The sequence below is a fragment of the Macrobrachium rosenbergii genome, chromosome 8 (assembly GCF_040412425.1).
Source record: "Macrobrachium rosenbergii isolate ZJJX-2024 chromosome 8, ASM4041242v1, whole genome shotgun sequence".
NCBI classification, from domain to species: Eukaryota; Metazoa; Arthropoda; class Malacostraca; order Decapoda; family Palaemonidae; genus Macrobrachium; species Macrobrachium rosenbergii.
Window position 1 is genome coordinate 55,156,098 of NC_089748.1, and position 12,500 is coordinate 55,168,597.

Genomic DNA, 12,500 nt, shown 5'->3' on the forward strand with positions numbered 1-12,500 from the left:
CACCTCGTGTTTGCGTTCTCATAAGGGTTCGAATCGCATGTTCTGGCCCTCATGAAAGGTTCCAATCCCGGTGTAAATGATTGGAAGCGTTATCCAAGATGCTCAGCGACCGATAATACCCGAGCGTAGACAGCGATACATGACGTAACGACCAGGTACAGGCGCATAACAGCTCTATTTGGCTTAAATTGAAGGTGTGGAGCGCCAATAAATTATCGAAACACGACTTCAAAGTGTAGTGGAAATTTTCTATTGTCAAATAGCGTCTGAATTATATGGTTCGAAATGATATACCTATTATGTCCTCTCGCAATATGTTTTATGGCTTCCTCTGGGGCTACGTATAGCGAACGTTGGCTACTTCGGCCGATCGCCCCGGTGATTTTTCGCGTTTTTTGTGGCTATAGCTTTACCCGAGCCGGCAAGATAATAAGCAAACCCGATCCTTTTGAGATCCGATTTGCCTTAAAGGTCGCTACAAATTGGTGATTCGTTTTGGAAAGGGGAAGGAGAAGGGGAGGAAAGGGAAAGGGTAGGGGGTGGGAGAGAGGGAGAGAAGGGGGAGGGCGGAGGGAGGGACACCGGCGTGTGAGAGATTGCTTAAGCGGGTTGCACTGTATCCAAGAAGGTTGCCCATGTTTTGTTTGTCAAGAGGAGAGAGGAGGTTACGAGCCTTGCGTCTGGGGTGTGAACAAATCAAACCGGATGCCAAAACCGCTTCATTTTCGCCTTCTTTTCTTATTTGTTCTTGTTATTACTTCGATGAATCAAGAGCGGATTTTTATAACCTCTTAATGAAGCCATGTTTCATTTCTCTCTCTCTCTCTCTCTCTCTCTCTCTCTCTCTCTCTCTCTCTCTCTCTCTCTCTCTCTATAAATAACAATAAACAATTTATTCTTTTCCCCCATTTTTTTTCTTCTATCTCAGTAGCAATCAGCAATATTCTCTCTCTCTCTCCTCTCTCTCTCTCTCTCTCTCTCTCTCTCTCTCTCCAGTATAAAAATAATAAAAAATTATTTTATTCTTTTCTTCTTTTCTTTTCTATTGCAAGAACCTCTCTCTCTCTCTCTCTCTCTCTCTCTCTCTCTCTCCTCTCTCTCTCATTCTAAAGGTAACATAAATGATAATAAATAGTTTATTCTTTTTCTCCTTCTCTCCTCTCTCAGGCAATGAGTAATATTCTCTCTCTCTCTCTCTCTCTCTCTCTCTCTCTCTCTCTCTCTCTCTCTCTCTCTCTCTCTCTCTCATTCTAAATAATCATAAACAATATATTCTTCTTCTCCTTTCTTCTCTCTCAGGGCAATGAGTAATATTCTCTCTCTCTCTCTCTCTCTCTCTCTCTCTCTCTCTCTCTCGCTCTCTCTCTCTCTCTCTCTCTCTCTCTCTTATTCCAAAGGTAACATAAATAATAATAAATAATTTATTCTTTTTCTCCCTTTTTTCTCCTCTCTCAGAGCAATGAGTAATATTCTCTCTCTCTCTCTCTCTCTCTCTCTCTCTCTCTCTCTCTCTCTCTCTCTCTCTCTCATAAGGTCACTGAGGAGGAAAACATTAATTCCCGTAGCTGTTCGTTTGAGTGAAAGAAATATAAACGTCATCAAACCCATGATTCGGACAACAGCTGACGACAGCTGACAACGTCAGCACATGTTTACTGACCAAATGATTATCAGAAATCTCTGAAATGAAGATATGATTCGTAGAAGCTGATGTTGATGACCTCTACTACTGAGGAGACAGGTATTATTATTATTATTATTATTATTATTATTATTATTATTATTATTATTATTATTATTATTATCCAGAAGCTGAAGAACCGTATTCATAAGGAACAAGCCCACCAAAGGGGCCACTGACTTGAAATTCAGGCTTCCAAAGAATATGACGTTCATTAGGAAGAAGTAAGAAGAGGTGAAGGGAAATACAGAAAGAAGAGATTTCACTCACTGAAAAAGAAAAAATAAATCAATAAATTCATAAATAGACAAAAAATTTCTAAAAATGCAAGGAGAGCAGTATTAGGGTAGTGATGCATTGAATCTTCGCTTGAACTTCCAAAGTTCCAGTCTGGAAAAGGAAAAGAAAATACGGTTTCTTTTGAATTCCTTGATGAATGTTGTGTATTTTTTTTACAGCCAGTCAGCTGCTTAGTATGATAGCCATTTCTTAGCAAGAGAATAGTCATTTCTTAGTGAGAGTGTAGTCATTTCTTAGTGTGAATGTAGTTATTTCTTAGTGTGAATGTTGTCATTTCTTAGTGTGAATGTTGTCATTTCTTAGTGTGAGTGTAGATATTTCGTTAGTGTGGGTGTACTTATCTTTTAGTGTCAATGTAGTCATTTCTTAGTGTGAATGTAGATATTTCTTTACTGTGAATGTAGTTATTTCTTAGTGTGAATGTAGTCATTTCTTTGGTGTGAATGTCATTATTTAGCTGTCTGAATGTAGTTGTTTCTTAGTGTGAATGTAGTTATTTCTTAAGTGTGAATGCAGTTACTTCTTAGTGTGAATTTAGTCACACATTAGTGTGAATGTAATCATTCATTTGTACGAATGTAGTCATTTCTTTATTGTGAACGTGTTATTTCTTAGTGTAAATAATTGTCTTTCTTACTTAACTGTAAATATTCCTTAGTGTGAATGTAGTCATTTCTTAATATGACGCAATATGCACCTCGGGAACAACACTCGCTAATGAGGCATCGGTGCAGTTGTACGAGAAAGCTTAATTGCTGCGGATTTTTTTAAATTAAGGCATGAGTCTTCCAATACTTCAACATCTACAGTACATGGTGAAGGCAGGCGGTAGCTGCTGTGTTATTTTTTTTTTATAAAAACCATCCTATTACCGGTAAGACAGCTCATTACTGAAGAAAAAAAAATGACGAAAACCTGATATATATAAGTAATGCGCGCGCATGTTGATCAAACCGAAGCAAGTGACCAAAACCGACTCTTGTATCAAAAAGTAATTCCACCCCGTAAACACGAAGCCTTAAGTAATGTTCTTCTAAGCGACCAAGCAAAAGGCTCTCTCTCTCTCTCTCTCTCTCTCTCTCTCTCTCTCTCTCTCTCTCTCTCTCTCTCTCTCTCTCTGTGGCACCAATCAATACATATACAGTATTACTCATACGCCGTGAAAAGAGACATTAAAAAACCATCAGTAGATTTGAGATAATTATAGATGTAAGTGATATCCGACAGTTGGTCTCTGCTGCCAGTGATAGTCGAGTCTCGTCCAGGTGTTGGTGACGTCACATGGTATTTATAGACAATATGTGTTCGACTTTTTTTTTCGTAATGCTGAAAAGACCGATGTAATGGCAACTAAAAGCCTAAAGGGAAAAGGCACAGAATGAGGGTGGCACCTAAAAGCCTGAAGGGAAAATGCACAGAAAGAGGGTGGCACCTACAAGCCTGAAGGGAAAATGCATAGAATGAGGTAGCACCTACAAGCCTGAAAGGAAAAAGCATAGAATAAAGGTGGCACCTACAAGCCTGAAGGAAAAACTAGAAAGAACAGGTGGCACCTACAGCCTGAAGGAAAAAGCATAGAATGAGGTGGCACCTACAAGCCTGAAGGGAAAAAAAGCATAGAATAGAAGTTGGCACCTACAAGCCTGAAAATGCACAGAAAAAGTGCACCTACAAGCCTGAAGGAAAAATGTAGAGAAGGAGGGTGGCACCTACAAGCCTGAAGGAAAAAGCATAGAATGAGAACCACCTACAAGCCTGAAGGAAAAAGCATAGAATGAGGTGGCACCTAAACCTGAGGAAAACGCATGAATGATAATTAGCACCTACAAGCCTGAAGGGAAAATGCACAGAATGAGGGTGGCACCTACAAGCCTGAAGGGAAAATGCATAGAAGGAGGGTGGCACCTACAAGCCTGAAGGGAAAAAGCATAGAATGAGGGTGGCACCTACAAGCCTGAAGGGAAAAAGCATAGAATGAGGGTGGCACCTACAAGCCTGAAGGGAAAATGCACAGAAAAGAGAATTGGCACCTACAAACCTGAAGGAAAAGAAAGCATAGAATGAGAGGGCACCTACAAGCCTGAAGGAAAATGCATAGAATAAGGTACTTCCTACAAGCCTGAAAGGAAAAAAGCATAGAATAAATGTGCCCCTACAAGCCTGAAGGAAAATCCATAGAATGAGGGTGGCACCTACAAGCTGGAGGAAGAAAAAGCATAGAATGAGGGGTGGCACCTACAAGCCTGAAGGAAAAAGCATAGAATGAGGGTGGCACCTGCAAGCCTGAAGGAAAATGCACATAGAAGGAGGTGGCACCTACAAGCCTGAAGGGAAAAAGCATAGAATGAGGGTGCACCTACAAGCCTGAAGGGAAAAAGCATAGAATGAGGGTGGCACCTACAAGCCTGAAGGGAAAATGCACAGAAAGAGGGTGGCACCTACAAACCTGAAGGGAAAAAGCATAGAATGAGGGTGGCACCTACAAGCCTGAAGGGAAAATGCACAGAAAGAGGGTGGCACCTACAAACCTGAAGGGAAAAAGCATAGAATGAGGGTGGCACCTACAAGCCTGAAGGGAAAATGCATAGAAGGAGGGTGGCACCTACAAGCCTGAAGGGAAAATGCATAGAATGAGGGTGGCACCTACAAGCCTGAAGGGAAAAGGCATAAAATGAGGGTGGCAACTAAAAGCCTGAAGGGAAAATACATAGAATGAGGGTGGCACCTAAAAACCTGAAGGGAAAATGCATAGAATGAGGGTGGCACCTACAAGCCTGAAGGGAAAATGCATAGAATGAGGGTGGCACCTACAAGCCTGAAGGGAAAAGGCATAAAATGAGGGTGGCAACTAAAAGCCTGAAGGGAAAAAGCACAGAATGAGAGTGGCAACTAAAAGCCTGAAGGAAAAAGGCACAGAATAAGGGGGAACAACTAAAAGCCTGAAGGGAAAAGGCACAGAATGAGGGTGGCAACTAAAAGCCTGAAAGGAAAAGGCACAGAATGAGGGTGGCACCTAAAAGCCTGAAGGGAAAAGGCATAAAATGAGGGTGACATCTAAAAGCCTGAAGGGAAAAGAGATAGAAATAGGGACGGAAAGGGTAATGATATGCTCGTCTCTAGACAGGAGGAAGGTTATAGGTTATTGGAAAAACAGAATATGAAACTGAATTCCACAGCCTTGTTGGGTAGGAGAGAGAGAGGAGTCCTCTGGCAGAAGACGTAATAATCAGATTTATATTACGTATTAGTTACACCGACTTGACTGTTAAATTAAAATTTACAAATATATTCTTTATGTTGAAAAGAAATGAATATAGAATTTAGGCCAAAGACCAAGCACTAGGACTTATGAGGTCACTCAGCGCTGAAACGGAAACTGACAGTAAAAGGGTTGAAAGGTGTAACAGGAGGGAAACCTCGCGGTTGCACTATGAATTAATTGTTAGGAGAGGATGGAAAGTAAGATGGAAGAAGAATATAGGAACAAAAAGGAAAAAATTTAAAAGATGCTTTATATTCTTAAGTCTTTATTTTTCTGGAATAATCTTTCTCAAACTTACTTGCTTTGAATATCATTTAGTGATTAATTGTCTATCACCCTGATCTATTATTTTTTTTACTTAGCTTTCTTATTTTAAGTAATGTGGTTTTTTTTGATGTTGGTGAAAAGACGATCACTTTTGTTATTCTGGTAGAAGTCCTTCATTAAGTCATTTACGGAAGGAATGAGATCTTTATTTTTGTGACTTCATTACCTTTGATAAACATACGCGATCATAATTTGTACTTCAGGTTGTCAGCATTTTTTTCCAGCTGTTCCCCTGAGCGTGGATGGCTGCACTTACAACTCCGCAGATGTCCCATCAGCAATTGTTGTTCCCCTGGAAAGCATAATGCGTCATTCACCTTTTTCTTTTACATGTAATTGTGCATTCATGGTATTGTTTTAATCACATCCTGCGCAAACCAGAAAACTGTGATGACAATTTTCATTAATTATTCGATCTATTCATATCTATTCCTCTTCGTTTACTCCAGTTCTGTGGATTAGAACATCCTCTGCAGCTTGGGGCCCCGTTATCTATATAACAAAATTTTAGTCACCGTTGATTTTATTATTATTATTATTATTATTATTATTATTATTATTGTGTTATTATTGCTGTTGTTGTTGTTGTTGTTGTGGAAACAAGGATGGTTTTCAGTCATGCATCCTCTCAAATCTGACATCTCCCTTTTCTAATTTAATATCTTTGTTGTCTTGTCCATAGTTTTCCATTTTTGTTTCTTCGTTAATTTAGCCTTTTTTAATCCCGTCTTATTTATCCAGGTTTTTTATTCTAAAATAAAAAGCTAGGATATTTTTAGTTTCGATTTCATATATCAGTTTTTGCTTCATTAAAGTAGAAAAACTTCTGTGAAGTAAACTTTAATGGCTTAGTTTTTCTTGCCTTTGTTTCTGGTACTTTTATTGAATTCACTAATATTTCTCATGTTAATTGGAATTTTCCCGCTATTTATCACATATTCAGATCAGGTCCCAGTGTTTACACTGCTCTCAATTTAACGTACATCGCTAATATTATATTCTGTTAAATTCCTTATTTTTGTTTCCTTTTATTTAATTTTCTTCAATTTTCTTTGCTTGAATTTCTCATTCGACTTCGTTTTCTTGACCCATGCCAGCGTTTAACTTGTATTAAGCCTTTGCAAATTATTCCTGTCGGTAATATTCAAGTCTTACAAACATATTTCAATCATTTTTTTTTTCGAAATGCATCATCTTTGTTCACCTAGTATTTACTAGTCCTCCCATCTAACTGTTCTCATATTTTCAGTTGTATATTTTTTGCACTTATACACAGTGCCTTCGTTTTCATTGTTCAATCTTCTGTAATTTGTTCATTCTGTTCTTATATTTTTTTTTTCTCTCTCTCTCTCTCCTTCTCTCTCTCACACACACATACACACACAAAATCTCGGTCTGTCTTTCTGTCCTTTTTTTCTCTCTCTCTCACACACACACCCATACACACAGACACACACACACACACACAAAATCTGTCTGTTTCTCTCTCTCTCTCTCTCTCTCTCTCTCTCTCTCTCTCTCTCTCTAGTTTAATTTCTTTTTCCATCTCTCTCTCTCTCTCTCTCTCTCTAAATTTAATTTCTTTTCCATCCTCTCTCTCTCTCTCTCTCTCTCTCTCTCTCTCTCTCTGGTTTAATTTCTTTTCCATCTCTCTCTCCTCTCTCTCTCTCTCTCCTCTCTCTCTCACTCCTAGCCCATCCTAATGCTGCCTTTCTGCGGATATCCTATCAGTCTTTAATGACCCCAACACTAAATTCTAATTAGGGATGGTAATTGGGACTGTCATGTTAATACTCATTTCATTTAATGCCTCATGTAAAATACTATTTATCCCCTCGAATAAATAAAAAGTCTGAAGTGTTAAATGTCTGTGCGAGGTTATACTGTTGAGCTCTCTCTCAGACTCTCCTGGGGGTCAGGCGACGCGAATAAAAATGGAAGAAGAAGAAGAAGAAGAAGAAGAAGAAGAAGAAGAAGAAGAAGAAGAAGAAGAAGAAGAAGACAAAAAGACTGCGAGGAAAAGAAAAGAGGAGCGGAGGAAGCAAGGGTGACCTCCTAATGAAGACAGGGAGCGAATCAGGGAGCCTCGGATAATGGAAGAAATCCAGTTGCTTTCGGAGCTGTTGTTGCTGGAGCTTTTGGAGCCGAGGAATTGGCGAATGGGGAAAGGCCGAGGCAGAGATGAAACGAAGGAGAGAGAAGGGATTCGATGTGCCCGGCAAAACAAGAAAGAGAAGAAAGAAGAAAAAAATATAAGAAAAAGAAAAAGTATAAAGTATACATATATATATATATATATATATATATATATATATATATATATATATATATATACTGTATATATATACAGTATACAGTATATATTCAGATATAGATATAAGTAGATAGATAGGTATATGCATATATATATATATATATATATATATATATATATATATATATATATGTATATGGGCGCGTGTATGGGTGTGTATGTTTATAAAAGATGAAAACATGGTTATGAAAATAGAGAGATCGAAAAGAACAGAGGGAGGAGAGAGAGAGAGGGGGAGGAGAGAAGGAAGGGACTAACAGTGGGTGGAAACGAACAAGGAGGAATGGGCTTATCCAAAAGTGACACCAGAAATGCCAAAATGGAGACATTCAGGGAACGAAAAAAAACCAGAAAATCAGGAACATAAAAACCGAGAATAAAAGAATAAAAGATTCATCGATATGTTATAGCAGCGCCTACATATATCCCTTTCCGTGTGGTGTTATACCGGGAGAGTTAAGCTGTCACTGCCCTTGACTCAATATTTTTCCATGGAATGACATTTCCGTGAAAGTGACTCTGACAAAAAAAAATTGAGTTGTGCATATTCATCTACTCTTTACAGCACTGAATTCTTTTAAAATTCTAAAAGGCCAAGTTTGAAGTTTGATTTAAATAATGCTGAAACTTAAAAAAAAAAAATGGTGCTTTTTCATTCACATATTTCCGTAGAAATGGCTGAAAAATTGGTTAGTATATATACATCTTCTCTTTACAGTATTAAATTCTTTTAAAATTCTACAAGGCCAATTTTGAAGAATGATTATCTAAATAATACTGAAATTGTATAAAAAAAAATAGCTTTTTTATTGACATATTTCCGTAGAAACGACTAGAATACATGGAGTTATTTATATAGTATATATATATATATATATATATATATATATATATATATATATATATATATATATATATATATATATCTATATATAATACTATCAATTCGTTCTTCAAGAAATTCCAAAGCCAGTTTTGGGGTTTTGATTTAAATGATACTGAAATTTAAAAAAAAAAATCACGAAAAAATACAGCTTTTTTTATTCACACTTTTCCCAATGTTTAGTTGTTCTTTAGTCTATTAACTTCTTGTATTATTAGTCCGAAAAAATCAGAAACTTCCTCTAGACTTTCGGCATATGTCTCTTTTTTTTTACTTAAATTAATTCCTTCATTTCTTCCACCGACTCTGTTAACACTAATAAACAAGTAAAAAATGCTCCGAAGTTTCTTCGGCGCAATCGAGTTTTCTGTACAGACGCTACAGCGTACAGTATAATCAAGGCCACCGAAAATAGATCTATCTTTCGGTGGTCTCGGTATATTGCTGTATGAGCCGCGGCCCATGAAACATATTCACGGCCCGTTGGTGGCATATCCTATATCGTTGCCAGAAGTACGATTATGGCTAACTTTAAACTTTAAATAAAATAAAAATTACTGAGGCTAGAGGGCGGCAATTTGGTATGTTTGATGATTGGAGGATGGATTATCACCATACCAATTTGCAGCCCTCTAGCCTCCGTAGTTTTTAAGATCTGAGGGCGGACAGAAAAAGAGCGGACAGAATAAAGTGCAGACTGACAGACAAAGCCGGTACAATAGTTTTCTTTTACAGAAAACTAAATGTTAAAAGTTTTCGGGTTCATTTATTTCTGCAGGATATAAGCACTCGAATCAATACAGCATCATAAAACTCACTATGTCTGACAACTGTATATTAGGATATATTTTCAGTTACAACTCTTACATATACATTTTATATCTATGCTTTACATCATCGAAAAATCCTGGGTTATTGGTAACTTTTTTATCAGCGTTGATCTATCTTTAGCCATTATCTCTTCCTCTCTCCTTCGCGTTCTCTCTCTCTCTCTCTCTCTCTCTCTCTCTCTCTCTCTCTCTCTCTCTCTCTCTCTCTCTCTCTAATTCCACTTTATACAATTTATACACACATACAGCGCATATGTAGCATAAGAATTGAACAAATTTATACATATGTATATATAAAAAGCTGCATATGAATATATATGTATATATATATATATATATATTTGTGTATATACTATATATATATATATATATATATATATATATATATACATGCACACACACACAAATACACACACACACACACACACATATATATATATATATATTTGAGTATCAGTATATAGAAGAAAATATCCAAGCATCACAACATACAGAGACCTCATTCTCTCTCTCTCTCTCTCTCTCTCTCTCTCTCTCTCTCTCTCTCTCTCTCTCTCTCCGGGACGATCCCTGGAAGGTGTTCTTCCGAGATGATAATACTTAGGTGATGCCATAACTCATCGCGCCATCGTCTTAACCTAGCATTATCTGGGTAGGCTTGTGGTCTTATATTGCTTGTGGTGTTAAAGTTGGCTCATTAGGAAGGGAAAGCAGAAGAAAAGAAAGAAGAAGGAAGAAGAAGAAAGAAGACGAAAGAAGAGGAATAGAGAGAGAGAGAGAGAAAGAGAGAGAGAGAGAGAGAGAAGAGAAGAGAGAAAACCTCATTGGGATATAGATGCCAACGTGTGTACATCAGGTACATGGCTTTCTTCAACTCTTGTAATCATATTTTTACACGTGTTTGATTTATTTATCTATACACACACACACACACACACACTCCACGCACACAAACACACACACATGCACATATATATACAGTATATATATATGCGTGTGTAGATGCAAATGTATCTCTTTATATATATATATACTCTATATATATATATATATATATATATATATATATATATATATATATATATATATATATATATACAGTATATATATATATACATACATGCATATATTTGTGTAGACATATGTGTGCGTGTGTATGTACATATGTATGTATATGTGTATACATAGACAGAAATGATTATAAAAATCCATAGCGAGAAAAGAAAAAAAATTAAAGTTGTTTTCCTTGGATAAATCATTATTTTCATTCGCTATTTAAACAAAAAGAAGAAACTCTTACATGGCTATACAAACTTGTTCCTTTTTCCCCTCCCGGCCAAGTATTATTATTATTATTATTATTATTATTATTATTATTATTATTATTATTATTATTATTATTCGGAGGATGAACCCTATAAATGTACTCAGGTATTACTTTTGCGTGAGGAAAGCTATATGAAAATATCTAAACTAGAGTCTCCGTTACACTTGGCCTGGCAAATAGCTTCAATTCATATCATGTTCGAGAAGCAGAATATCACCCAGTCCATTTTGAATTGCTCCTCAGTAAGGACAGGGCACTCAAAAATGTAGCATAGGCCTATCTGATTTATGGTTACTAAAACTGGCGTCACAACATTCTAGATTATTGAGGCCGATGTAGCACAGGAATGAAAATGAAAACGAAAAAGAGGTCGGGAAATGTTTTACATCATCTACCATTAAAATCAAGACCAAGGTTACAATATCTTACCATTATATAAATATTAACAGCTGCCTCATTCTGTTACACTCTCAACTCTTTCTACTCAAATCCTTGAACTTGAACATCTAAGTCCAGTGTGATTCGTTCGGGTTTCAAATTCTCTATGCGTCTAATATTTTTTTATTTGGAGAAAGGATTTACCAGCACTCTTAAAAGACAGAAATTGTGCAAAGAAGAAAAAATGACCCATGAAGTAAAGTATAAACATCAGTCTTGATTTACCATTTTCATTCATTCTATCTCGTCTTCCTCAATCCCCTAAAGGATCTTAAGATAAAACGCAATATGGATTTGTCATTTTATATCAGTTATTCCAAAACAAAAATGGAAAACTAGTAAGACCCAGTTGCCTTCAAAATACTTTTCAACATTTCCTTTTTTATTAACCCAGCTGCAGCTCCAGATGGGAAAGCTGAAAAATACAAGGCCAGTGTCTCCGAGAGAAACGCGGAAGTACTGTACAAAGACCTATGTAATAGAACTAAGAATCCCAATGTCTCCAGAAGAAGCACAGAAGTACAAAGACCTATGTAAGAAAACTAACACAGAAAAGCGAACAAGATAAAAAAAAAACAATAATTAAAGGACGTGCTTATTTTTGCATCCTTGGCGCTTTCTCTTTCAGATCTAGGAAGAACGAATTTTCATACCATTTTTGCGACTAATTGCGACCACTACAATAGTTCAGTCGCCACGTACATAGTTCATTTAGCCAGTCAACAAATGCATGGGTTTTTAAGAAGTGTATACGTGTCCGTCTCACCCAGAGTCAGCCCTGGGCCCCTCGCCTCGTAGGCAAGGATGCTACTGATCAGACCACGAGTCCCGTATACATACATATGTATAATATGTGAGTGTGTGAGAGAGAGAGAGAGAGAGAGAGAGTAATGGCAGAGGAAAGAAAAGTGAAATCAATATAGGTGACACTCAATGTACACTATGTTATCATTGCTAAGGCGGCAGATCAGATAAACCATACAAATATCGACTTATAACACCACAAAATCACAGCAGAGAGAGAGAGAGAGAGAGAGAGAGAGAGAGAGAGAGAGAGAGAGAGAGAGAGAGAGAGAGAAAATAAGTTGGATGAAGGAAAATGGAAAATGAAAAAACAAAGTTTGATTCCCCAAGTAAA